This window comes from Physeter macrocephalus, chromosome 15 (genome assembly GCF_002837175.3).
Source record: "Physeter macrocephalus isolate SW-GA chromosome 15, ASM283717v5, whole genome shotgun sequence".
NCBI classification, from domain to species: domain Eukaryota; kingdom Metazoa; phylum Chordata; class Mammalia; order Artiodactyla; family Physeteridae; genus Physeter; species Physeter macrocephalus.
The window spans coordinates 15,880,478-15,906,663 of record NC_041228.1 but is presented as its reverse complement, the minus strand read 5'-3'; the positions used below and the strand labels follow the sequence as shown (position 1 = coordinate 15,906,663).

The 26,186-nt window shown below is 46.3% G+C and overlaps 1 protein-coding gene across 10 annotated transcripts in view; it reads left to right on the top strand.

The window, feature by feature from the left end:
* Positions 1-26,186, top strand: part of ZHX2 (zinc fingers and homeoboxes 2) — a 182,777-nt gene that overhangs the window by 90,679 nt on the left and 65,912 nt on the right. The window lies entirely within an intron of this gene.

Sequence of the window (26,186 nt, the reverse complement as noted above, 5' to 3'; positions counted from 1 at the left end):
TGAGCCAGGGCCGCTGAGCCTGCGCGTCCGGAGCCTGTGCTCCGGAACGGGAGAGGCCACAACAGCGAGAGGCCCGTGTACCGCAAAAAAAAAAAAAAAGTATGGATACTAGGAGGGATACAGAATCAGGACCGTTATCACAATCAATCCCACGTTTCCCAAAATCCACCTGATGGAACCATCAAGCCATCTAGGAGGAGGAGTCCTCAACGACAGATTGGAATAGTCATATAATTTCTTCTGGCCCAGAAGCCACAAGATGAACTTGACCTCAAAGTGGGTCCTCAACGCATGGCCTTGAAGTCAGCATCTGTGTCTTCAGCATCACACCTGCCCCCTGACTCGAAGTGTCTGCGGTGACAAGCGGAACATTTGGCTGAGGCATGGGGACTGGTGTACCCTCCATAGCACTGGGTTTGGATGCCTTGTCCTAAGCTGCTTTCCCGCACAGCCCTGGGAACTCAGGGTTAGCCATGTGCTCCCCTGTAGAACTTTGTACCCAAGGTTTGCCCTAATGGCAGTCTGCCTAGAAACGTAGGTCACATGAAAGAAAGGTCTTGTCTAAGGATTTTTTTCTGAATTCCACAGCATTTTTTTTTCATGGTAGCCCAATACCTTGAATTTATTTTGCACTTGATACTTCCCATAACACTAAGGACTAGCATGAGTCCCATTTCACAGGTGAGGACACTGAGGTCCAGAGAGCCTAAGTGTGGCAAAGGCAGGTGTACAACCAACCCTCTCTCTGTCTCCACCCCCACCAATCTGCAGCTCAGCCCTGGGGACTGTGTTCAAACCCTGATTCTGCCTCTTGCAGATATGTGGCCTTGGACAGGTCACTTACCGCCTCCGGGACTCTGGAGAGAATTTTACCCCCTGATAGGGTTTTTATGAGAAGTACATGCGTTTAAAATTAACTAAGATTCTTTTTTTTGAACATCTTTATTGAAGCATAATTGCCTTACCATGGTGTGTTAGTTTCTGCTTCATAACAAAGTGAATCAACTATCCATATACATATGTCCCCATTAACTAAGCTTCCTGAGTGCTGCCCTACAGGTCAGAAATGTTCTTCGTGCTCTCATTTAACCCTCAAAGCCACACTGAGAAGTAGTACTGTTATTTTCCCATCTTTCCAGATGGGATATGCTGAGGCTCAGTGACACCGAGTGACCTGCCAAAAGTCGCCCCGCGATGGAGCTGAGACTTGGAGGTAGGCTCTGTGCCTCAAGGGCCTGGGCACCTCTGCTTTCCCATGAAAAAGTTCAGCAAGGATGCTGTTATTGTCCCTTTGGAACCTTGAGATTGAGCAGTGCACAGGGGAAAATGTACTACAATCGAAATCAAAGGTAAAACCCTGCCACCACCCTAAAAAGCATCTAAAACAGGTGCTGCCCCAAGCATCTGGTCCATTCAAACAATAGAAACGTTATCTTAGAGAACCCCTGAGTTCACGCCCCGAGAAACAACAGAAAAAAACCCCTACCCCATCTAAAGCTTGAGTTCACTGAACCCAGTGATTCATAAGGCAGTAGCATCATCTAACTAAGGCCTGATAAACACCAAATAACTTGCGTGACCAAATTCCTCTGATTCAGATGCAATATCACTGCCAGTTAATTTGCCGGTGGCACGTGAGGTTGCTAAAAGGATCCACGCTGGGCACTCAGGCCCCTCCACCCTTATCCTAACACCTCTCGTATCTACAGTATAAAGCTTTCTAAGTACCTTGACAGCAGAGCCTTTTAACTCCTGGAGGGAGGTTAGAGCAGGGATGAGTGTCTGTGTTCTACAGGTAAGAAAACTAAGGCTGGAGCCGTTAAATTTTGGCAAAAGAGGTCAAGGCTGACACTGACTAAAACTGTTTTCTCTGTGTTCAGTCAGAATCTTGGGTCCAGATTTCTGTTCCACCATTTGCTGTCTGTGTGACCTTAGGGGAGTTACTTTCCTTCTCTGTGCCTCCGTTTTCTCCTCTGTAAAATGGGGGTAATAGTGTTTACCTCTTAGAGTTGTTCTGAGAATTAAATAGTTAATCCATGTCATGTGCTTAGAACAACAGTACCTGGAATAAATGGGAAGCCTGCGATAAATATTACGTATCGCCATTACTACGTGCATGTTGATTAATCACAACTGGAAATGAAGTTGAGTTTGGTAAATGTAGTTTGGGGACAAAATCCTTAGTGGGCATGGGAGTGGAATCACAAAAGGCATCTTGTGTGAGGAACGCATTCGGGAGTCCATGGGGATAGGTGACTTGCCCAAGGTCATCCTGCTAGTGAGAGGCCACGTGGACAGTATAAGCCAGTTTCCCTGACCCCAAGATCAAGACCCTTTCTGCTTTTCCACAGTTCCTGAGAAGGGGCTTCTGTCCCATCCCTAAGTCACCCCTTCTACCACTTCATAGCTTACCCTTAGAAAAGTCCCTGTATTCATACATCTAATGGAGACCTCCCCAGCTCCTTAAACCTTCCAGCCGGCAAATTTAATGGCGCTGTGAACCCAGGTTTGCATTAACCATGCAAAAAGGAGATAGTTTATATCTAAGAACACTTAATTAAGCACTAGGTTTAATTAAATTAATCACCCTCCCTGCTCCCATATCCCCCTCAAACCAGAAGGCTGTTGAAAGTGAAGTCCCTAACTGGAAGTTCTGATTTTAGCAGTTTCTAATCAGACTCAAAATTGCTAGCTTGTTGTCTTAATCCACCCATGAGATATCAGCCTTCCTTGTGTGATTAATCTTTCCTTTCTTTGGCCACGTTTCAGACATAGACAAGCGTTGCGCTGCGGCTTATCGTGTGTGGTTATTGTTCCCTGAAAGGTGTGAGTGGAAACGGTAACTTTCCTTGCATAATTCTTCAAGCACCCACACACCCCTCTTTTTAATTCCAAAGCCAACGGATGAGCTTTGCACTTTTTTTTTTTTTTGCAACCGCTGTGACTAAGGTCCTTTGCCTCCACCCTCAAGAATCTTCTTCTTTAATTTATTTAAACAGTCTTTCTTTCCTTTTTCTGAAGGATGGTGACCCGCCCCAAGTTGTGAAGTAATGAAATACACAAAACTGGATCTTGGGTCCCCTAGAATTTCTCCCTTCCCTCCCAAGTCCACAGGGACAACTGTGGTGCCTGCCACTTCCTGAAGCCCACTTCTGCCACCCTGGTCCAGTCCTTGGGACTGGCCAGGTGGGACCTGAACGAAGCCACAGCAGCTCCCATATTGAGGTGTGATGTTGGCCATGCTGAAGCCTGGCCCTCATGGGAGCTGGCGGGGGAGGGGGACTGAGAAAGCTCGTGGAATCAGAGGCAAGTAGTGGAAACCCAGGGTGCATGCAAATCCAGCAGATCAAGGGAGGCACTTAACGCTGAGCCTGGTACCTGTGCTTTTCTTTCTTTTTTCTTTTTTTTTTTTTTAACGGAAGTATGGTTGATTTACAATATTGTGTTAGTTTCAGGTGTACAGGGTTTACTGTATAACCCTGAGATTTTCTGATCCTTATGTGTCCAGCTTCTGGTTCTTCCTGTTTCCACTTAAAGACACCCCTTCAGTGGCGGAGGGAAGGATAATAGAGCAGTAACAATATGAAAAACTCATAACAAAAATGGGAAGCCGTTGGAGATGGGAGTGATGTGATCTGATTGCGACTTTTCAGCATTGCCCTAAAGCGGTGTAGAATCTGGATCGTTGGAGAACAAATGCCAAAACAGGAGAGCAGGCGAGAGGCGATGGCAGCTTGGACCAGGGTAGAAGAGTGATGGGAAGGGGTCATATCTGGGGTATGTTTTGGAGGAAGAGCCGACAGGAGTTGCCAATGCATAAACTGGGGTGAACAGAAGAGTGGTTTGTTGCCTGTTGTGACTCCGCTGGCGAGATCTTTCTGGCTCACGGAAAAGTCACCGATTGCAGTCAGGAGACAGGCCTCATCCGTCAGCCGTGTGGTACTTGGCAAGTCAGCGAAAGCTTCATGTCATCGAGACGTTGAAATTGTCATTTCTAGAGGAAACATCCAGAGGACAGTCTGCATAGTGACAGCATTTGGCTGTGATGTACGTAAACACACCCAACGAGAGTGAAATACCAGAGACATTAGGAGGCTGAGGCATCTCCTTACTGCTTAGTAAAGGAAAGGCCCCCTCTTAGGAGGTACAGTTTCACACTGGAGGTTTGGAGGGGCATTGAAAGTTTTCATCATAACAGCCCTGACAATAACAAAAGATTTAAAACTGGGGGACTTCCCTGGTGGCGCAGTGGTTAAGAATCCACCTGCCAATGCAGGAGACACGGGTTCAAGCCCTGGTCCGGGAAGATCCCACATGCCGCAGAGCAACTACACCCGTGCGCCACAACTACTGAGCCTGCGCTCTAGAGCCCGCGAGCCACAACTGCTGAGCCCGCGTGCCGCAACTACTGAAGCCCGCACGCCTAGAGCCCGTGCTCTGTAACAAGAGAAGCCTGTGCACCGCAATGAAGAGTAGCCCCCGCTCGCCGCAGCTAGAGAAAGCCTGCGTGCAACAATAAAGACCCAACGCGGCCAAAAATAAAATTAATTAATTAATTAACTTAAAAAACAGTGGTTCGCAGCAGTGGGAGAAGTCAGGGCCAGCTTTGCCCCCCAGAGGACATAGGCAATGTCTACAGACATTTTCAGTGATCTCACCTGGAGGGGGGTTGCTACCGGCATCTAGTTGGCGGAGGATTTTAGCGTGCTGCTAAACTCCCTGCAACACACAGGACGGCTCCCTCAACAGAGGGTTAGCTGGCCCAAAATGTCAACTCTGCCGAGGTTGAGAAACCCTGATTTTTTTTTCCAGTTGGCATACAAAAAAGTAATTTCTTTTTTTTTCTTGTTGTATTTTATTGAAGAATAGTTGATTTACAATGTTGTGTTAGTTTTAGGTGTACAGCAAAGTGATTCAGTATACATATATATGTGTAGATTCTTTTTCAGATTCTTTCCTCTTATAGGTTATAACAAAATATTGAGTATAGTTCCCTGTGCTATACAGTAGGTCCTTGATGGTTATCTATTTTATATATAGTAGCATGTTTATGTTAAGCCCAAATTCCTAATTTATCCCTCTCCCCTTTCCCCTTTGGTAACCATAAGTTTGTTTTCTATGTCTGTGGGTCTATTACTATTTTGTATATAAGTTAATTTGTATCATTTTTTTTTAGATTCCACATATAAGCGATATCCTATGATATTTGTCTTTCTCTGTCTGACTTACCTCACGTAGTATGATAATCTCAAGGTCCATCCATGTTGCTGCGAGTGGCATTATTTCATTCTTTTTTATGGCTGAGTAGTATTCCGTCGTATATATGCACCACATCTTCTTTATCCATTCATCTGTCGATGGACACTTAGGTTGCTTCCACATCTTGGCTGTTGTAAATAGTGCGATGACAGTGGGGTGCCATGTATCTTTTCAAATTATGGGAGAAACCCTCATTTTAAATATGAACCTCCAACATTGGGGGAAATGGTTAACCCTTTTCAGGCCTGTTGCAAAATCCTGTGGTCCGGAGCATTGGCCACATGGCCTGTGGGGCTCTACTGGTGTTTCTTGCTCTATGTATTTGAGAGGCACTGAAGAAGAGCTGAGTACGCATATATTTTGATCAGCATTTCTGAAAGGCTGCCAATTTGGGAAACATGTTTCTTTTAATTAAAGTGTACAAAAATGCCATTAATAGTTAAGCAACATGTGCCAAAAATTGGGAAAAACCAAGATGCCCTTCAGTAGGTGACTGGACAGGCAAACCACGTCCACACGGCGGGGTGTTCTTCAGCCACAAAGCAATGAGCTCTTGGGCCAAGAAAAGACATGAAGGAAACGTAAATACATCTTAGTAAGTGAAAGAAGCCAATCCAAAGTGGTCCCATACTGTGTGATGCCAGCTCTGTCACATTCTGGTAAAGGCACATCTACAGGGACAGTAAACAGGTCAGGGGCTGCCAGGGTTAGCCTGGCGGGAGGGGTGAACGAGTGGAGCACAGGGGGGTTTTTACGGCCGTGACACTCTTCTGTATGAGACTGTGATGGTGGATACGTGTCATCAGAGATTTGTCAAAACCCGTTAAATGAACAAGACAAAGCATGAACCCTAACATAAACTGTGGCCTTTGGTTAATGATCAGTTTGGTTGTATCAATATTGGTTCAGTTGTGACAAATGTGCCATATCAGTGCAAGATGTTAATAGTAGGAGAAACTAGGGGAAGAGAGGTAAGGGGGGATATGGGAACTCTACTTTCTGCACATTATTTTCTATAAACCTAAAACTGCCCTAAATATTAGTCTATTAATTTTTTTAAGTTAAGCAATATGATATAACGGAATTAACAAAACTATTATATTCTAATAGCTAGCACTTACTGAGTGCTTCCAAAGTGGCAGATACATCGTAAATATTTGTTACTGTCATCACTGCAGGCCAGGCTTTAACAGAAGACCTGGGAAGGCAGGACAGCTCTCACTTAAACAGGGTTTACTCTGGTCCAAGTAGGTACAACACTGAGCCTTATAGATTTAGTCCCCACCACCGCACTAGGAAGACGTCCTATTATCATCTTCATTTTATAAGACAAGGAAGTGGAGACTCAGAGGTTCAGTCACGTGTGCTGGGTCACAGAGCGTCAGAGGCAAGATGTGAATCAGATCTGATTGACTGCTAGGCCCATGAACCTGACATTGCACTCTGCCATTGTGCACGCCCGTGTGTGTGTGTGTGTGTGTGTGGCGCCACAACTACTGAGCCTGCGCTCTAGAGCCCGCGAGCCACAACTGCTGAGCCCGCGTGCCGCAACTACTGAAGCCCGCACGCCTAGAGCCCGTGCTCTGTAACAAGAGAAGCCTGTGCACCGCAATGAAGAGTAGCCCCCGCTCACCGCAGCTAGAGAAAGCCCGCGTGCAACAATAAAGACCCAACGCGGCCAAAAATAAAATTAATTAATTAATTAACTTAAAAAACAGTGGTTCGCAGCAGTGGGAGAAGTCAGGGCCAGCTTTGCCCCCCAGAGGACATAGGCAATGTCTACAGACATTTTCAGTGATCTCACCTGGAGGGGGGTTGCTACCGGCATCTAGTTGGCGGAGGATTTTAGCGTGCTGCTAAACTCCCTGCAACACACAGGACGGCTCCCTCAACAGAGGGTTAGCTGGCCCAAAATGTCAACTCTGCCGAGGTTGAGAAACCCTGATTTTTTTTTCCAGTTGGCATACAAAAAAGTAATTTCTTTTTTTTTCTTGTTGTATTTTATTGAAGAATAGTTGATTTACAATGTTGTGTTAGTTTTAGGTGTACAGCAAAGTGATTCAGTATACATATATATGTGTAGATTCTTTTTCAGATTCTTTCCTCTTATAGGTTATAACAAAATATTGAGTATAGTTCCCTGTGCTATACAGTAGGTCCTTGATGGTTATCTATTTTATATATAGTAGCATGTTTATGTTAAGCCCAAATTCCTAATTTATCCCTCTCCCCTTTCCCCTTTGGTAACCATAAGTTTGTTTTCTATGTCTGTGGGTCTATTACTATTTTGTATATAAGTTAATTTGTATCATTTTTTTTTAGATTCCACATATAAGCGATATCCTATGATATTTGTCTTTCTCTGTCTGACTTACCTCACGTAGTATGATAATCTCAAGGTCCATCCATGTTGCTGCGAGTGGCATTATTTCATTCTTTTTTATGGCTGAGTAGTATTCCGTCGTATATATGCACCACATCTTCTTTATCCATTCATCTGTCGATGGACACTTAGGTTGCTTCCACATCTTGGCTGTTGTAAATAGTGCGATGACAGTGGGGTGCCATGTATCTTTTCAAATTATGGGAGAAACCCTCATTTTAAATATGAACCTCCAACATTGGGGGAAATGGTTAACCCTTTTCAGGCCTGTTGCAAAATCCTGTGGTCCGGAGCATTGGCCACATGGCCTGTGGGGCTCTACTGGTGTTTCTTGCTCTATGTATTTGAGAGGCACTGAAGAAGAGCTGAGTACGCATATATTTTGATCAGCATTTCTGAAAGGCTGCCAATTTGGGAAACATGTTTCTTTTAATTAAAGTGTACAAAAATGCCATTAATAGTTAAGCAACATGTGCCAAAAATTGGGAAAAACCAAGATGCCCTTCAGTAGGTGACTGGACAGGCAAACCACGTCCACACGGCGGGGTGTTCTTCAGCCACAAAGCAATGAGCTCTTGGGCCAAGAAAAGACATGAAGGAAACGTAAATACATCTTAGTAAGTGAAAGAAGCCAATCCAAAGTGGTCCCATACTGTGTGATGCCAGCTCTGTCACATTCTGGTAAAGGCACATCTACAGGGACAGTAAACAGGTCAGGGGCTGCCAGGGTTAGCCTGGCGGGAGGGGTGAACGAGTGGAGCACAGGGGGGTTTTTACGGCCGTGACACTCTTCTGTATGAGACTGTGATGGTGGATACGTGTCATCAGAGATTTGTCAAAACCCGTTAAATGAACAAGACAAAGCATGAACCCTAACATAAACTGTGGCCTTTGGTTAATGATCAGTTTGGTTGTATCAATATTGGTTCAGTTGTGACAAATGTGCCATATCAGTGCAAGATGTTAATAGTAGGAGAAACTAGGGGAAGAGAGGTAAGGGGGGATATGGGAACTCTACTTTCTGCACATTATTTTCTATAAACCTAAAACTGCCCTAAATATTAGTCTATTAATTTTTTTAAGTTAAGCAATATGATATAACGGAATTAACAAAACTATTATATTCTAATAGCTAGCACTTACTGAGTGCTTCCAAAGTGGCAGATACATCGTAAATATTTGTTACTGTCATCACTGCAGGCCAGGCTTTAACAGAAGACCTGGGAAGGCAGGACAGCTCTCACTTAAACAGGGTTTACTCTGGTCCAAGTAGGTACAACACTGAGCCTTATAGATTTAGTCCCCACCACCGCACTAGGAAGACGTCCTATTATCATCTTCATTTTATAAGACAAGGAAGTGGAGACTCAGAGGTTCAGTCACGTGTGCTGGGTCACAGAGCGTCAGAGGCAAGATGTGAATCAGATCTGATTGACTGCTAGGCCCATGAACCTGACATTGCACTCTGCCATTGTGCACACCCGTGTGTGTGTGTGTGTGTGTGTGTGCGTGTGTGTGTGTAAGAAGAGAGCAAGATGGGGGTGATTGGTGAGTGTGAGTGGATAGAAAGAAAGAGGAAGAAAAGAATGCATCAAAAATGAAAATACCCCTTCCCCTCTGGTAACAGCTACTCTGTTCTCTGTAGCTCTGTGTGTGTTTTTGTTTGGTCTGCAAGGGGAAGCAGGGAGGGCGAAGCCGGTGAAGGGGATCGGCTGTAGCGTGATGGATGGAAACTAAATTTTTGGTGGTGAGCACACTGTAGTACATACAGAAGTGGAAATATAATGTACACATGAAACCTATATAATGTTATAAACCAATGTTATCTTAATTTTTAAAAAAAGAAAGAGAATACACAAATGAAGGAGAAAGAGAGAAAAAACGTGGCAGAAGGAGATGGAGGGGAGGGGGCAAGGAGCCACGTCCTTGGGCTGGTGGCCTGGGCTCAGGAAGGTTTTCCCGGCGTCCCCTGTCCGCTCCCCTCTGCCCTGCGTCTGGGGCTCTTCCTGTGGGTGTTGCTACCCTCTGCCCTGCTTGCGCACTGGGGCTCATCACGGGTTAGTGTGCAGCAGTGACCCAGGCTGACCAGTGTCTCCCTCGGGCCCTGGCCAGCCTGAGAGCTGCATCTGAAGCTGGCCTCCCGCCCTGGGTGGTCCTGGATTGTTTCTCTCACCCAAGGTTGCATGGCGGTTCCAAGCCAGCTGCAGGAGCCCCGCCCCCTTCTCCAGAGGCGGCCCCTGTTCAAAAGGGAATTTAAGAACCAGGCAGCAGCCGTCCCATCCTTAAATGGAGCTGAGCAACCCATAATCCCAAAAAGCTGCCTCTGGCCCCGAAAATAGTACCTGCTGCATTCAGAGTCCAGAAACAGCCACTTGCCTCCTTTAGAAGGTGCTAGAATGAGTTGTCCTGTGCCACCAGTTTCCTGAGGATTCCCGATCAGGTTACTCTGAAGTGAACCATGAATCGAAGACCCAGCTGCCCTGCCTAGCATTTTCGCATCCTTTATAAGGTGATGTCATGCATGGGAGGTAAGGTGGCATACCTCTCTCTTAAGCCACTTTCAATTCTGCTTTGTCACCTTTTTATTTTATCCATCTTAGTTATCTTGACCCCCATCCTCTAGTCACTCACAGAGAAAACCACCTGAGGACCTGGATTTTGTCCTGGTCATTTCCAGTCCCCTCTGTCTGGTTGGTACAGTGCCTGACGTAGAGTGTGCCCTCAAGAAATGCTTGAATGGCACTGCTTTGAATAAGTGACAGTCTCGACGGACCACGGACAGAAAGTTCAGAGAGGCATTTTTCTGTCCATTCCAGAGGACTTTAGGATGGCCTCTTAATTCTCGTATTGTTTTTCAGTCACTGGCATTGATTTCCCTCATCTCTCTCCCCAGGGTCATCACCAAGGGGCTCTACTAAATGACAGTTCATGTTGACATGTGTCTCCCTGTTGCCCTCCCCCTCTCTTTAAAGGGGGCACACAGGTGGGGGCAGATTCAAGAGCCACTAGTAATCACGTTGTAGGGGAGGTGTGAGCACTGGTGAGGGCATTCGCAATTAAATTAGGTGGAGAATGCGCTTTCTGAGGAAGGGACACCTTGAGGGTGTTGCTCCTGCAGGGGAGCCGGCTTCTCTTGAGAAGCGCCGCAGGAGACGCTGCGCACAGCACAGGAAGAGGGTGTGGCCGCCTGGATTATTGCCAGCAGAATTGGCTTTGCATGGCTCAAGTTTTAGCAATCAATTTCTATAAGCCCTTTTACAGTTGGAATTCATAAACAAATCTGTGTGTTCTCACCCTGTAGGATTTTTTTCCTGCTTCTTTCTGTTGCTTCGTTGTTCATCTCACTAGTACCTAGACTCCTTGCATCTTGGATATGGACCAGATATTTTCACACTTGCTATGTTCAGGATGCTAGATGTCAAGCGACCGGGGAATGAGGTGGGTGCCCTTTAGGTGCCCACAGCCTAGGAACCAAGCAGTTTTGATATTGTGTGAAAAAATGCTCTGGCCAATGTCCACATAGAGAAGGAGAGTATTCTGCAGTTTAACCATCAGAACCGTCTTTAAAAATCTCCCCTCAGATCCCAGGAAGATCCTCGGTCCTCCCACCTGCCAAGCCAGACCCTCCCCAAAGAATAAGCTTTATTAAGAGTTTCAATCAGCTCACTCTTAATTTTTTCTCTCCTGCAATCAGTGAGTCATCAGGCTGCAATTCATTAGGATTACTATTATCATCGGTAAGAGCACAGCTGGGCACTCAGTGTCTCGGCCAGAGCTCTCTGCAGACAGGAGGGACCGATGGCAAATGCAGGGGAGGGGGGGGTCCATCCTGCCTGGGATGCCCCCGCAGAGGAGGAGGACTCAGGAGGGAGGCAGAAACGCTCACCAGTGTGGATCCAAAGCCCAGTTCCCACAGCCCTTCTCTTCCCCCTGGACTGACGCTAGAACCTTTTTCTACAGCTCTTTGCTATGACCCTTTTTCTTAAAGGTGCAATTTTTATTAAAAGGGATGAGCTCTTCTCTAAGAATTCTTTCACTCCCTACCCTCTTCTCTGGTTTCCTCCCGCATCAGATGGGCATAGCCAGACCTATTTCATGGGATTCTTTGGAGGACACAAAAAGATAATGAATATGAATGCCTGTGACAGAGTGATGGAGGTGATTGGCATGTTTTGAGCACCTGTTCTCCGTTTTATGCACTATGCCTGCAGTGTCTCATTGAATCCCTACAGAAACTCTGTGAAGTGGGGGGGATTTGGTTCATTTATCTATTCATGGTAAAGAAAAAAAAGCATTTATTGGGCATCTACTATGGTCGAATATTACGCAGCTGGGGATCCAGCCCTGAACAGGCACGTTCCCTACTGACAAGGAACTTACGTTCTAGTCGCTGCTGTTATGCCATTTTACAGACCGAGACACCAAGACTCAGAGACGTTAGTCACTTGGCCAAGGTCACAGAGCCACTTGGCTGGCTCTGAAGCCAGTCCCTCCTCTGCTGTAAGCATCTGCTTCCCTGGGTCTGAGCACAGTGCTACGTAAGGAGAGAGCTTTGCCGTTGTCTGAAGCTTCCCTCCCGCCTCCCCTGGTTTTGTTTGGAGTTTTATTTGTTGGGTTTTTTTTAACATCTTTATTGGAGTATAATTGCTTTACAGTGGTGTGTTAGTTTCTGCCGTATAACAATGTGAATCAGCCATACATGTATATATATCCCCATATCTCCTCCCTCTTGCGTCTCCCTCCCACCCACCCTATCCCACCCCTCTAGGTGGTCACAAAGCACCGAGCTGACCTCCCTGTGCTACGCAGCTGCTGCCCACCAGCCATCCGTTTCCCGTTTGTTAGTGTCTGTATGTCCATTTAGACTAGATTACACGTCACCAAGGAGAGGACGGTGCCTGGGAGTTAGGAGATAATGGGTGTGACCTCAGAGAAGTTGTTTAACCCCCCTGAGCCTGTTTCCATGACTGTGAAATGGGGATGAAATTAACAAGGTTGGATGGACTTCCAAAGAGCCAGGATGTGGGAACATGCTTCAAAAACTTATGTCCTGAGCTAGCATGACTTATTCCTTGGCACTGTGAGTTATTCCAAAGCCCTCGACAGTCTTGGGAGCCTGTTGAGTAAAAGCCTGGGCTCCTTCTGGTACTGGGCACTGGAGTTTCTTCTGAGTCATGAGGGGCAGTACCGCCTAGTGGTTACGACCGTGGTTAAAATCTCAGCTCTCCACTTACTAGTTATATCACCTTCAGCAAGTTACTGAAATCACTGTGCCTCAGTGTTGTCACCTGTGAAATGGGGATAATAACAGTACCTACCTCAGAGCGTTGTTACGAGAATTCAGTGATCTTATCCCGACAGGGACCGCCATGCCTCTGTGCTTTCCAGCACCAAAGCTTTGTTCTTTCCTTCAAAAGCACAGCAAAACCCTGAGATTCTGAGATGGCACTGATGATTACATTTCTTGGTCTAAAAATCAAGTCTAATTGTTTCTGGAAAACATCGTGTCCCACTGTTTGGTTTGGGATTTATATCCTTCAGCCTGGGAGGTTTTTGTTTTGTCTGTGTGTTTTGTTCCTTTAAGGTGTTTAGAAATTTAATGGAGCAATTTTGTTTCCGTTGACTGAAGTAGATGGTTAAAGGAACAAGAAAACTAAAGAACAGGTTCTCATCCCAGGATATAGCCTCACACATGGAGTGATTTTCACGTTTTCCTGACAAAGAACTGAGACTTTGCTTTTCCTTCAAGCTAGTCAGTGGTGAAACCCCCTCTCTCAAACCTGGGTCAACTCTGTTTAACCAAATAGCTGGAAGTGTGGGCCAGGAGATCACCAGTCTAGATGCAGCGACAAGTCCCACCTGGTGTGCAGAGGACAGCTTGGTTCCTTTTGCCAGCTGTGGGGTCCAGATCACTGCAAGGCCACATTTGGGCTTATTTGAGGCCTCAGGTCCTCAACCTGGAAACCTAAATTCATGAGGAGAAGTCACGGCCCTCCAGCCTCTTCAAGTGAACGATGTGTCTCAGGACCTTCAAAGGGATATCAGCAAAGCGTACACGCTGATTTGTCCACACTGCGAAAACGAGCCACCATGTATTCAGCGTCTCCACGCATGTGACAAGCTTTTCCCAAGCGCTTCGTATAGTCATCGCCAGTTGTTATCAGAAACCCATCTTACAGATGAGGAAACTGAAACTCAGAGAGGTGGAATGACCCGCCCAAGTTTACACAGCTATGAAGTGATCGAGCCAGGTCTTTTTTATCCCAAAGCTCTTTTCATTCTGGTAAACGACCAAAACAATTAAACATAGGGGATGAGAAAACAGTAGAAAAAGCCTCAGGGACAGTGGGTGATGGCAATGGAGGTGCTGTCCATGGAAATGTAGCTGTTCATCGTGATAGTGGTGACGTTTGCACTCTTCACGTTCAGAAAAGGATCTAAGGACTGACGAACAGATACGTAGTCAACTCTGTTTAAAAGGGTGAAGTTTTAAGGCGTGAATTCCCAGTGTCAAAGGCAGAACTGAGCCCAATCAACGTGCTTCTGGATTTTCTTTTCCTTCTACCCTCGTGCATCCACAAGCTTCACACTATAGGATGGTTTTTGCTTCTCGTCCAAAAAGGACCAAGTTAACCCAATCTTTCCCGCCCACAGAAAAATGAGAGCAGCTAATAATTATTTAGCACTCTCTGTGTGCCAGGCACTGTTCTACACACTTTTCTGTATTAACTCCTTAAAGCTGCACTAGAACCCTTGAGACAGACACCATTATCATAATCGTTTCACAGATAAGGGAACTGAGGCCCAGAGGAGCCACGTCACTCGTGGAGGTGACTCCCCAGAGGGCGGCCGGGATGCGTGCCCAGCAGACTGGTCCTGAGGCTGATCTTCCCACACCCCGCCTTTGGACTCCCGCCCCAGCTCGGGGGGACGTGCTCCCAGCCTGGTCTTCCGGTCGAGCGGTGGTTCTGCACAGACTGGTCCAATACTCACCCTCTGGATCTTCCCACAGTTTTACAGACGTCCTGGATGTCCAGGGTGAGGGGTGAGAGGTTCGGTCAACAGCCGCGGAACATCCATCCACTCAGCAAACTTGTACCGCATCCCTACTGGGTCCAAAGCACCAAACGGGGCCCTGTGAGTGCAGATCCTCCTCCACGTCGTCACGGAATTCCAAGTTCCCAGAGGGCTGGAGGGCTGGGCGCAGCTTGGATTTTTTTCTCTCCCTCCCCAGAGCTACAGTCTCCTGTATCTCCTACACAGACCCTCTCACCTGCCTCTTACCTCTCTCCCAACAGCACTGAGAGCACCTCCTCTCCCTGGCAAACATTTTAACTGTCTGTCTTCCCGTCCCGCTTGCCAGGAGTAGGAATTTGTCCTCAATGCTTGGGACCTGCTTATTAACGATTGATGTTCATACCCTGCCTTGTCTTTCCGGTTAAAGCCAAGGAGGCATGTTTTACAATGGCACAAAGAGAGAAGCTGCTTAAAGAACAAGCCCCGTGAGGCTGGAGCAAGAGGGTGTCACATTTATGGCCTCCCTCAGGAACCCCCCCCTCTTTGAGTCCCCAAAGAGAAATGCTCTCACAGGTTTCTTTTCTTTTTCTTTTTTTTTTCTCTCTTTTTCCTTCTGCATCCGTCTTCCCTGAGTTTGGAATGTGATGTCTTACCCTCCCCTTAACCCAGTTCCACAGTCACACCTCCCATTGCACCTTCCCCATCTCCTGACTTACGTGGAAGATCAATGTATTTCAAGTAGGAAAGAACGAAGACAGAGAGGTTTCACCTGAGGTGGAAATTATGCAGGCAGCTTAAGGCAGATTGGAGGGAAAGCCAAACACAAAGTGGTGTCAGCTAGTACAGGCGCACTCGTAATTCCTTGCCACTGCTGCTGTGTTCCCGGCATTTGCAGCGTGGCGGGCCGGGTGCAGAGCCCAGTTAAAACTAACATTATGTCAAGTTTAGGCATTTTGGAAAAAGATGTACATGGAAAAACAGATGGCGGATATTTGTTCGGATTCTCAGCAGAGACATGAATTGTTCTGTAGCTTTCTGTGTATCACGCTTTTCCCTCTGCTCCCCAGTAAAAGTGGGGCGCCCTCTGGGGACAGGAGGGCGATCCTGAAAACCAGGTTATGGCTGGAGTGTGACTCCTGCTCATCACACGTGTGGGTTCCAACTTCTGAGGCTCAAAATGTGTTGGTCCTTCATGTTGTCCCAGAGCTGGGGGTTAAGATGGTTGTTTTCAAAGGCTCACAGACGGGAGCTGGCAGCTGTGGATGAGGCCACCATGTCACGGTCAGGAGCATGGGCCGTTGCCCACTTGATTCTTCCTCTTCCAGGAAGCATAGGGGATTGTCAACGATCCCCGAAAAGGAGGCTCTGAGGTTCCAAATGAAGAGCCGTGCATGTCTGCCTTCCAGAGCTTGCAGGCGCTGTTATTAGCATTCTCCTGGCGGACTGTAATTGTTTTGCCATAAGGCACTGCTTCCTACACGTACCGCATGCCGATTTTAAGTGGTATGGACAGATCTCGATCATTTTCATGGTTACGTATGTATTCTCAGGAGTATTAGGGAAAAAGGTAACCAGCTGATCCAACCTGTGATGAGTATTACTGCCTAGAATGATGCTAGCGTTGACAAAATAATTTTTTTAATTATTAAGAAAAGAAGAGAAGGGGTGGTATTCGTCCAGGGCATAACTCGCGACAGTGTGGTACAGATGACTGAAGTTAGAGGAACCGCACTAGAATGTGAGCATTTTTAGTTAACTTTTTAAAAACCACCATGCATATGGTCGGTCTACCGCACTCCTCCCCCACCCCCCAATTTATCTCCCCTACTTCTGGAAGAGTGGAAGAAAACTGTCAGTGTGCAGCCAAATGACTTTGGGGTGTCCTAAAAACATAGACCCCTCGTACTCTCACCAAGAGAGCCTACTGCGGTGGGTTTGAGGGAGGCCCTGGAATTTGCATTTTAATAAGCTTCCCAAGTGGCTTTGGGGTAGGAGGTCCTTAGGACCTTACTTCTCAGAGCACCGCCTCGGAATGTGCGCCCAAACAAAGATGGTTTAGCTTTGGCATAGAAGCCTTACTTCTATTTTTTCCGCCAGTGATTGATGCCTGTTCTCTGGGAAAAAAGTCTCATAAAACCTAATTTAATCTTTGAGCGATGCTTCCTCTTTAAAACCACTTGTACATGCAGATTTGGGGGCTGCTTGGCTAATCAGGATTTCTCAGCCTCAGCACTGTTGGCATTTGGGGCTGGCTAATTCTCTGTTGTGATGGATTATCCTTGCATTGTAGGATGTGTAGCCGTATCCCTGGCCTCTACCCACTAGATACCAGTAGCACCCCCCATGTCCCCACTGCTGTGACAACCAAAAACATCTCCAAATGTTGCCAAATGTCCTCTAGGGGGATGAAATCATCCACCATTGAGAACCACTGGGCCAAATTGGTACCTTTATTCCACTTCGATAAACCTTTCAAGTCACAACTGGACTCAGAAGATGGTGCTAAAAAGGCGTTTGCTAGCCTCCTGCTTCTAGGACTGAGTTACTTGAAAACTCAGGTCCCCAAATGGGAAAAATATGCTCCAGTAGAAATTATTCATAGCTCTGTGGGCCTTGAATTTGTAATCTGTGCATGAAACAAAACGAGAAGCCTGCAGCCTGGCAAAAACCTACTTTAGTTCAGCTGCAAATTCAAGGGGCTTCATGAAATCAGAATGTAGCTGGAACAGGGCAGGTGGCTAGAGGGCTGCCCTTCCAATGGAATTCAAATGATCCAACATGTATTATAGGCATACTTTGTGCCAGCACTACAGTAGCTGGTAAGGATACAAAAATGACTAAGATGGAGTTCTTTCCCTCAAGGGGCTTAGGTCTATTAGAAGGAGTCAGGCAAGTGCCTCAGAAAGAGGCAGCATGACATAATGGTCCTTTGCCACATTACCTGGTTTCAAATCCTGCTCTACTCACACTAGCTGCGTGACTTTGGGCAAGTTACCTGACCTCTCTGTACCTCTGTTTCCTCAGCTGTAAATTGGGGGTAGAAATAGTCCCTACCTCAAGGGGTTGTTTGGAGGGTTATAGGAGTTCATATATGTAAGGCTTTTAGAACAGTGCCTGGCACATAGAAAGGGCAATGTTAGAAAGCCCAGTGGTGAAGGGTGGACCTTGGAGTCAGGAGACGTGGGCTGAAATCCCAGCTCTGACTCTTCTGAGCTTGAACAAGTAGAGTGATCTCTTTGAGCCTCAAGTTCTCCATCCATGAGATGGGACAGTCACAGTACCTGCCTCACAGGACGATGGTACCGATGAAACAAGATGCTCCATGACTGTCCATCCCAGTCTGGCACATAATAGGCACTGAATAATCTTTCAGTTGTCATTTTTTATTATTTGAATTATTGATATATAAATGGATTTTTTTTTTTGCCAACCAAACTCATAAGACACAAAAGACCAATAAGTGAAAAATAAGACTGCCAAGGGCCCAGACAATTGCATCGTTGGGTCTCTTCTCCAACTCTATAGGGAAGTGAAGATGGGAAGCTGGCTTCCCAAGGCCACCTGAGTACACACAGAATCAACTCAGAGGAGGTGGTTCTGGAATTCACATATGCACGGCCTCCACCTGGGCGTCTACCACCACAATAGGGCTACCCCCGCCTCCAGCCCCCCGGGCTTTCTCCAGGCCAGGACATTCCTCCTAGTTGGGTGACTGCTTCTCCTAGCTCTCTTCTAAACTTATTCTTTATTTAGATGTATTAATAACTTCAATTATTAGTACAGACACTCCAAATTCTTCCTACTCTCCAGCTTCTGTCTTACCTGCATTTAAGATAACTTCGCCCAGAGCTAATCTTATCTGTTTGATGCTGGGTTTTTATTTAATTCTCAGAATTCTGCCATCAGATTCACACTGACAGGCAAGGGCCTTTAGCCACTGTTTCCAAAAAAGTATTTACTAGATGCTTATGGTTGGCCAAGAGATAAAGAAGGATCAAGCATAACCCAGCCCTTTAATGAGTTTAAAGTCCAAATAATGAAGTAAATGGCATACCTTCAGTAATTATTAATGTCTAATATAAGTGCCAAGTCCTGGGATGGGCTTCAGTTTCAGCTGGAAGGTCTTATGGATGAAAACGGGCACTGAGAAATGGGTCCTGTGTGCAAGGATGGAGTGAGAAGGGCAGCCACACCGGGCAGAAGATAAGCTCCTGCACACAAGTGAAGGGGACTCTGGGCAAGAACGAAGACAGAGACCAGAACTGTAAAGAGTGTCCTTTGTCAGGCTGATGAGTTTGGAGTCTGGTCTGTAGACAGTAGAGATGTAGAAAAGACTTTAGAAAGGGAAATGGCATGTTGCTCTGGTGTGTCCTTACCTGAGCTTTCCTCCCTCTCCTCCTCCCCCTCCGCCTCCTCATCATCATCTTCATGAAAGCTAAAAAGATAAAGCTGGCTTTCTACGTTCGGTGGATAGAAATGTCCAAGGATAGGAGTGGTAAATATAATGTTTCAATGGGCCTGGGAAGAGAGGGGAATGGAAATTGCTAATGTTTGTTGATGGACCGCTACCTCTGGGAAGATGGAGTAGACACACTTCTCTCTGTTCCTCCTACTAAATACAACTGAAAACTCTGGATATTATGTGCAAAACAAATGTAAGAAGACTCTGAAAGGTGGAAAGAAGAAACAGATTATCTAGGGACCTCATAACCCAAGGAATGACATGGTGGTGAGTTCCCTGGGATTTCTTTTGGTTTGTTTGTTTTTGCTTTGTTTGTTTTGCCTCATATATCCAAGACTCGGAGCTGAAGAAGCCATCAACTCAGAAATGCCAATGGGCACAGATCCAAAAACAAACAAACAAACAAACAAAAAAAAGCCTGCTCTCTCTCAGCCAAAGGACCAGGAAAGGGCAGCCTAGGAAGCTGCAAACTTCTGGAGAATAATCACAGTCTTGATCCAGACACCACAGAAAAAACTGTGGCTCAGCCTCCATCTCACAAGCAAAGGCCGAATGGGGAGCCTCAACTTCCACCCTAGCAGGTTATAACAAGGCACCCCAGCTACCCAGGGTGGTGTCAGAGAAGGCCAAGTACGAAGGTAACCTGGCCACACCCACCTCCTTGATGTCAGTGAACGCCACCTGGGAGCAGTAAGGAGACACTCCTTGCCCTTCCCAGCTGGGGACCTCAGTGGAAACCTTGTGGAGAGCTGGAGCTCCCATCCCTGCTCGGTAATGAGGAAACTCCCTGCTCACGTGTCAATGAAGACCAAGTGGGGAGCCTAGACTTCCACTTGGCATTAATGAGGTGGTACTCCCTTCCCCTAATCCAGCTAAAACAGAAGATTTCATGAGAGATGCAAACTCTTATAGCATAATACCCAAACGTTCACATTTCAATTTTTGAACAAAATCGCCTATACCAAGAACCAAGAAGATCTCAAACTAAATGAAAAAAGACAATAGATGCCAACCCCAAGATGACACAGATGTTGCAATTCTCCAACAAAGATTTTAAAGCAGCCATCATAAAAATGCTTCAAAAAGCAAGTAGGAATAAGACACAAATGAAAAAAGAAAAATAGAAAGTTTCAACAAAGAAATAGAAGACAAAAAGAACCACGTGGAAATTTTAGGGCTGAAAAATACAATTACTGAAATTTAAAACTCACTGGATGAGCTCAATAACAGAATGGAAGGGACAGAGGAAAGAATCAGTGAACTTGAAAATAGAACAATATCCAGTCTGAACAACAAAGAGAAAACAGACGGCGGGGGCGGGGTGCAGGGGGATGAACAGAACTTCAGGGAGCTATAGGACTGTAACGGTCGTCGTAATAGTCATGTCATCAGAGTCCTGGACAGAGAGGAGAAAGACAGTGGGGCTGAAACACTACTGAAGTAAATATGGCTGGAACCTTCCCAAATTTGGCAAAAGACATAAGCCTACAGATTCAAGAAGCTGAGCAAATCCCCAATATTATAAATCTAAAACAATCCACACCAAGACACATCATACTCAAACGTCTGAAAACTAAAGACAAACTCTTGAAATTGTTGAGTGAGAAATGACCTTTTATTTATAAAACAACATGAATGAGAGTGGATTTCTCATCAGAAGCCATGGAGGCCAAAATGAAGAGGCACAGCATTTTTAAAAGAACTGTCAACCGAGAGTCCTAGATCCAGCAAAAAATATCCTTCAGGGATGAAAGGGAAATCAAGACATTCTCAGAAGGAAAACTACGAATTTATTGCCAGCACACCTATCCTAAAAGAACGGCTCATGGAAGTTCTTTAGGTAGAAAGAAAATGATAAAAGAAGGGATCTTGGAATATCAGGAAGGAAGAAAGAACACAAGACTCTCTTCTGCTTTGCTGCCCATCTTGAAGGAAAAGGACAAGGAAAAGCAAAGTAGAGTCTGAGAGTTCTGAAAAAGGAACACAGTCTGAATCTCAAGGATAATGTGAAATGGAAGAGAGGGGTGACCCAGTTTCTGCCTAGGGCAGAGAAGCGGCCTGGGGACCTATGAGGGGACACAGTCTGCAGTGACAGGCTCAACTTCTTGTTGTTTGAACTAGTGTAATAAAATGATCTGAGGTAGAGCAGAAATGTTAGGCTGTGCAGCTTCCTCCCTTCTTTATATTAGGCTGGATTCTACAGCTTCTCTTAGAAACCTAAACCACAACCTTCATTACTTTATACCACTGTGTAGTTTCCTGCAAAAACTCAGCTGCAGTTAGGGAATGAGTCTGAAAATTTGGAAAAGTAATATCAGTTCAAAACTTACCTGTCGAAACCCAATTTCAATATTGGCTTAGGCAGCCTATCACCCGTGGGCCGTGAATGTAACCAGGTTTCATAATGGTCAGGAGACTGAGGCATAGTTAGCTCCAACTCTCTGAAACCAGCAGTTGCAATAGGAATTGAATGGAAGCCATCGGTTAAATAAAGCTACATAAGGAAGCTAAAAATTTAGCTAATGTTTATTGAGAGCTTACAGCTCAGGAATCGGTTACATTTACAGTTACGTTTGGTGCAGAATTCATGAGTAATTGAAGACAACTGGAGAGTCTAGCAGTAGGGGAGTGGTTTATGCTACCTTCAGGCAATGAAATCTGGCCAGGAGGATAAGGATTACTCTTTACATGTGGACGGGGACTGATAACTGGTGATACGTAGTGAGTGAATAACACAAGTTGCTGAATAATGTGTCTAGTGCAATCCCTTTTGTGAAAAATAATGTCCATGTCTGGGTATGTTTGTGCATGGGAAAAGGATAGACATCAAACTGTTAAAAGCAGTTACTTCTCGGGCTTCCCTGGTGGCGCAGTGGTTGAGAGTCCGCCTGCCGATGCAGGGGACGCGGGTTCGTGCCCCGGTCTGGGAAGATCCCACGTGCCGCGGAGCGGCTGGGCCCGTGAGCCATGGCCGCTGAGCCTGCGCGTCCAGAGCCTGTGCTCCGCAACGGGAGAGGCCACAACAGTGAGAGGCCCGCGTACCGCAAAAAAAAAAAAAATAAAATAAAATTAAATTAAATTAAATTAAACAAAACAAAGAAATGTGGCCAAGAGCCTCAGGGGAGGGCCCCCGTACAAAAAAAAAAAAAAAAAAAAAAAAAAAAAAAAAAAAAAAAAAGCAGTTACTTCTGGGGAGTGGAAATAGAGAAGCAGAGGTGGGGGAGCATTTTCCTCTGAATACTCCTGTATCGTTTAGATTTTCAGAAAAATCAGACACTGCTTGTGAAATTTAAAAAATTTAAATGGTTTTAACTAAAGGGGACAGAGCATGAAGGCTTCCCCCATCCCAGTGGTCTATCATCAACTTGCTTAAACCCTTCTCAGCCTCAGTTTCTTCAAAATGGGAAACCTCCCAGGAGTGTTGGAAAAATGCAACACGTGCAGCTACATGGCCAAAACCCAACTAGCAGGAAGTCGGTCCTGGCCCGGCCTCTTTGTTTAGATGCCCAGAGCCGCCAAGTCAGGTCAGAGGATGTTTTCTCGTAACGACACCCACCTCATAATGGTGCTGTGAGGAGTAAATGAAATCAAAGATACATAAAGTGCCTGGATCTTAAGTACTCAGAAGAGGTACCTGTGTTAGTGCCTTTACACCACCATCCCCAGCAGAGATCCCGGTGAAAGGCACGTGACAAGCACGACCTAAGTGTGGGGTATTTTTTTTTAATCCAAACGAAACTAATTCTAATGCCTGTTGCTTCATTTCTCAAATATACATGATCTCCAGACAATGAAGGGGTTCTCCCTGGGTAACATAGCATGATGGGAGGACAGATGGTAGAAAGCAGAAGACCTCTCTCCATACTTGCCCTGCGACCTTTTATAACTCCTTTCACAGATGGCGCAGGTTCTACGTGGGTGAAATTGGATGGCAGGCCTTAACCCCTTGATCCTGCAGGGCTGTTGTGAACACAGATGAGAGAGGAGTGTTATATAAACTTTAAAGCTTGTCCACATGGAACACTCTCGTTATCACCGTCTTCCCTTTCATCTGACCTAAAACTGTAAGAAGTATCTGTTTCCCACACCTAACCAGCACTCAAGCATCAGAGACTTCGGCTCCAGAATTAATTTTTTCGGGGCACTTAAAAGCTGCTTGCCAGTGATGGCTGCAGCTAGGGTAATAATAGGGTCATAAAAGTAAGAAAGCGGAAGGAGAACTTGCACCTTCCAGAAAAGAAGGCGGTTCTTGGTGTTGCTTTCAAAAGTCGATGTTTGGCTCCTGGTCTGATCCGCTCTGCACCGAGCGCACTTCGCGGGCCTACCTGCACTCTGCTGGCAGCTGGAAACTTGCCTTACCCGAGGGCCAGTGGATTCACCACCTTTTCAAGCTTCCGTTTTGATTTCCTCCCTTCCATAGACGTCGCTTAGTTCTAACTTGTTCTGTAATGGAAAATGTCTTCCACCTGGTTCCAGAAATCTGTGGCGCTGAGCCAATGGCAGTTAGAACCTACCTGCTCTGCCGCTTAAAGAAAGTTTATCTGATTTGGGCTTGGTGGCCAAAAGGAGTTTGATTTGGTTGAAAACGGAACAACTCTGTGATTATTTATTGCTCTTTAGGTTTATGTATAGACTTTGCGTCCCTGGAGGTTTCCAAAAATAGACTAAAGCTTCATCCTTTTCATTCACTAGCCTCCGGAGCCCAGGCTGGGCTCCTCCTCCTGCCCCCGCCAGACCTCTCTTCCCTACTCACATCCCCTCCCACGTTCAAGCCAACCTCCTAGGAGATCCGTCAACTCCAGCCTTTGGTCCCCTCTGTCGCTCTCTCATGCGGGGTCTCGCATCTCATACCTGGCCTCTTCCAGAAGCCTCTGGTTTTACCCTCTTCCATCCACCTTCTGCCCCATGGCCAGGGTGACCTTGGAAAGCGCAGGTCTCATCATGCTTCTTGCCTGCCTAAAACCTTCCCTGCCTTCACTGGCTACCCGGTGAGCCCAGGTCCCTCCTCCCCAGGATCGGCCCCTCCCACCTCCAGCCTCAGCACCCCTAGCCTCCCACCCCTGCCTCCCAGTGGCTCACCTCCCCACTCCCAGAAGTACACCCTCTCAAACTGGTCTGTTCCCACTTCCGTTAAACACACCGTGCCTCTGAGCCTCTCCTCTGCAGCCTTGTGTTCTCCTTCCCTCTCTTGTTCACCTGGTAAACTCCTTGTCACCCCTCAAAACCCAGCTCAGAAATCCCCTCCTCAGGGAAGTAACTCAAAGTGGGAAAAATCAGAGCCAGGCCAAAGACAGGAGGGACCCAGTCATAACGATAACTGCTTGCTTTCTATATTCAGGGCACTACCCTTGCACGTTTCCTTATTTAGTCAGTCCTCAGCCGACTCTAAGGGTAAATCCTATCATTATCCTAGTTTTGCAGAGGAAGACACGGAAGTTGAGCGTTGAGTGACTGGCCCAAAGTCACACGGCCAACTCGTTGCAGAACCGGTATCTAAACGTCAGCCTGTCTGAGGGAAGCTTGCGGTTTGGTCAGCTGTAACATTCTGCCGACTAGGGCAGTGTTTTTCAAACTGCCAGTCACAACCCACCGAGTAGGTGTGAAGTTGGTCTAGGAGGCGGGGCTGGCTACATAATTCATGGGGCCCAGGGTAAAACGAAAATGCAGGGCCCTCTGTTCAAAAATGAGCAAGCATTTTCCCTCCTTCTGCAGTCTTGCAACCTGTCCTGATGTTTTTTTTATCAGACATTGAATGTCACACTCCCTCGGGCACCGGGATACTCCCAAGAGAGCGCAGACGCTCATGGCACCTGGGATGCACCCCACCAGGGGTGCTGTGGGGGGGGCGGGGAGTGGCGGCCAGGCATCCGGGAAGCAGGACCACGTGTCCCACCAGTCTCCACTTACAAAATGCAAATTCAAAGACAAAATGATTAGGAATTTCGAGACAGTGACTACAGAGCGTTAAAGCCCAAGCACAGGATCCCCTCTGAGTGTCCCACTGTCCTGGCTGCAGGCCCCTGTCAGTAAGTCATGACCGGAAGTGGTTTTGAAATTGAATAGAAAACGGTAGAAGGTATTAGAATACACCCAACATAGTGAGGGTGAGTAGTATTTTGTTCACTTTGTGGGGTTTGTTTTTTTGTTTTAATTACGTAAGTTACAGGTGCACAGTATAGTGAGTCACAGTTTTTAAAGGTTATACTCCATTTATAGTTCTTATAAAATATTCGCTATATTGTTGTACAGTGTATCCTTGTCGCTTATTTTGTACCTAATAGTTTGTAGCTCTAATCCCTTCCTCCTATATTTCTCCGCTTCGTTTTTTTTTTTTTTTTTGTGGTACGCGGGCCTCCCTCCGCCGCGGCCTCTCCCGTTGCGGAGCACAGGCTCCGGACGCGCAGGCCCAGCGGCCATGGCTCACGGGCCCAGCCGCTCCGCGGCACGTGGGAACCTCCCAAACCGGGGCGCGAACCCGGTTCCCCTGCATCGGCAGGCGGACGCGCAACCACCGCGCCACCAGGGAAGCCCTCTCCGCATGACCGGAAGTGGTTTTGAAATTGAATAGAAAACGGTAGAAGGTATTAGAATACACCCAACATAGTGAGGGTGAGTAGTATTTTGTTCACTTTGTGGGGTTTGTTTTTTTGTTTTAATTACGTAAGTTACAGGTGCACAGTATAGTGAGTCACAGTTTTTAAAGGTTATACTCCATTTATAGTTCTTATAAAATATTCGCTATATTGTTGTACAGTGTATCCTTGTCGCTTATTTTGTACCTAATAGTTTGTAGCTCTAATCCCTTCCTCCTATATTTCTCCGCTTCGTTTTTATATGCAAGTCTACACACACACACACACACACACACACACACACACACACACACACACACACACACACACACACACAGGATTGCCGTGTAAAATGTATTTCTTACTGTGAGGCTGGCTCAAAATGTCCAGAAACCAAACCAGTGGGTCAGCCCGTTGCAGTCGCCTGCAGGGCTGCTCGGTCAGCTCTCCGCCAGCTTTAAAGTGTCACCTGCCCCAGAGGATGAAGGGGCTT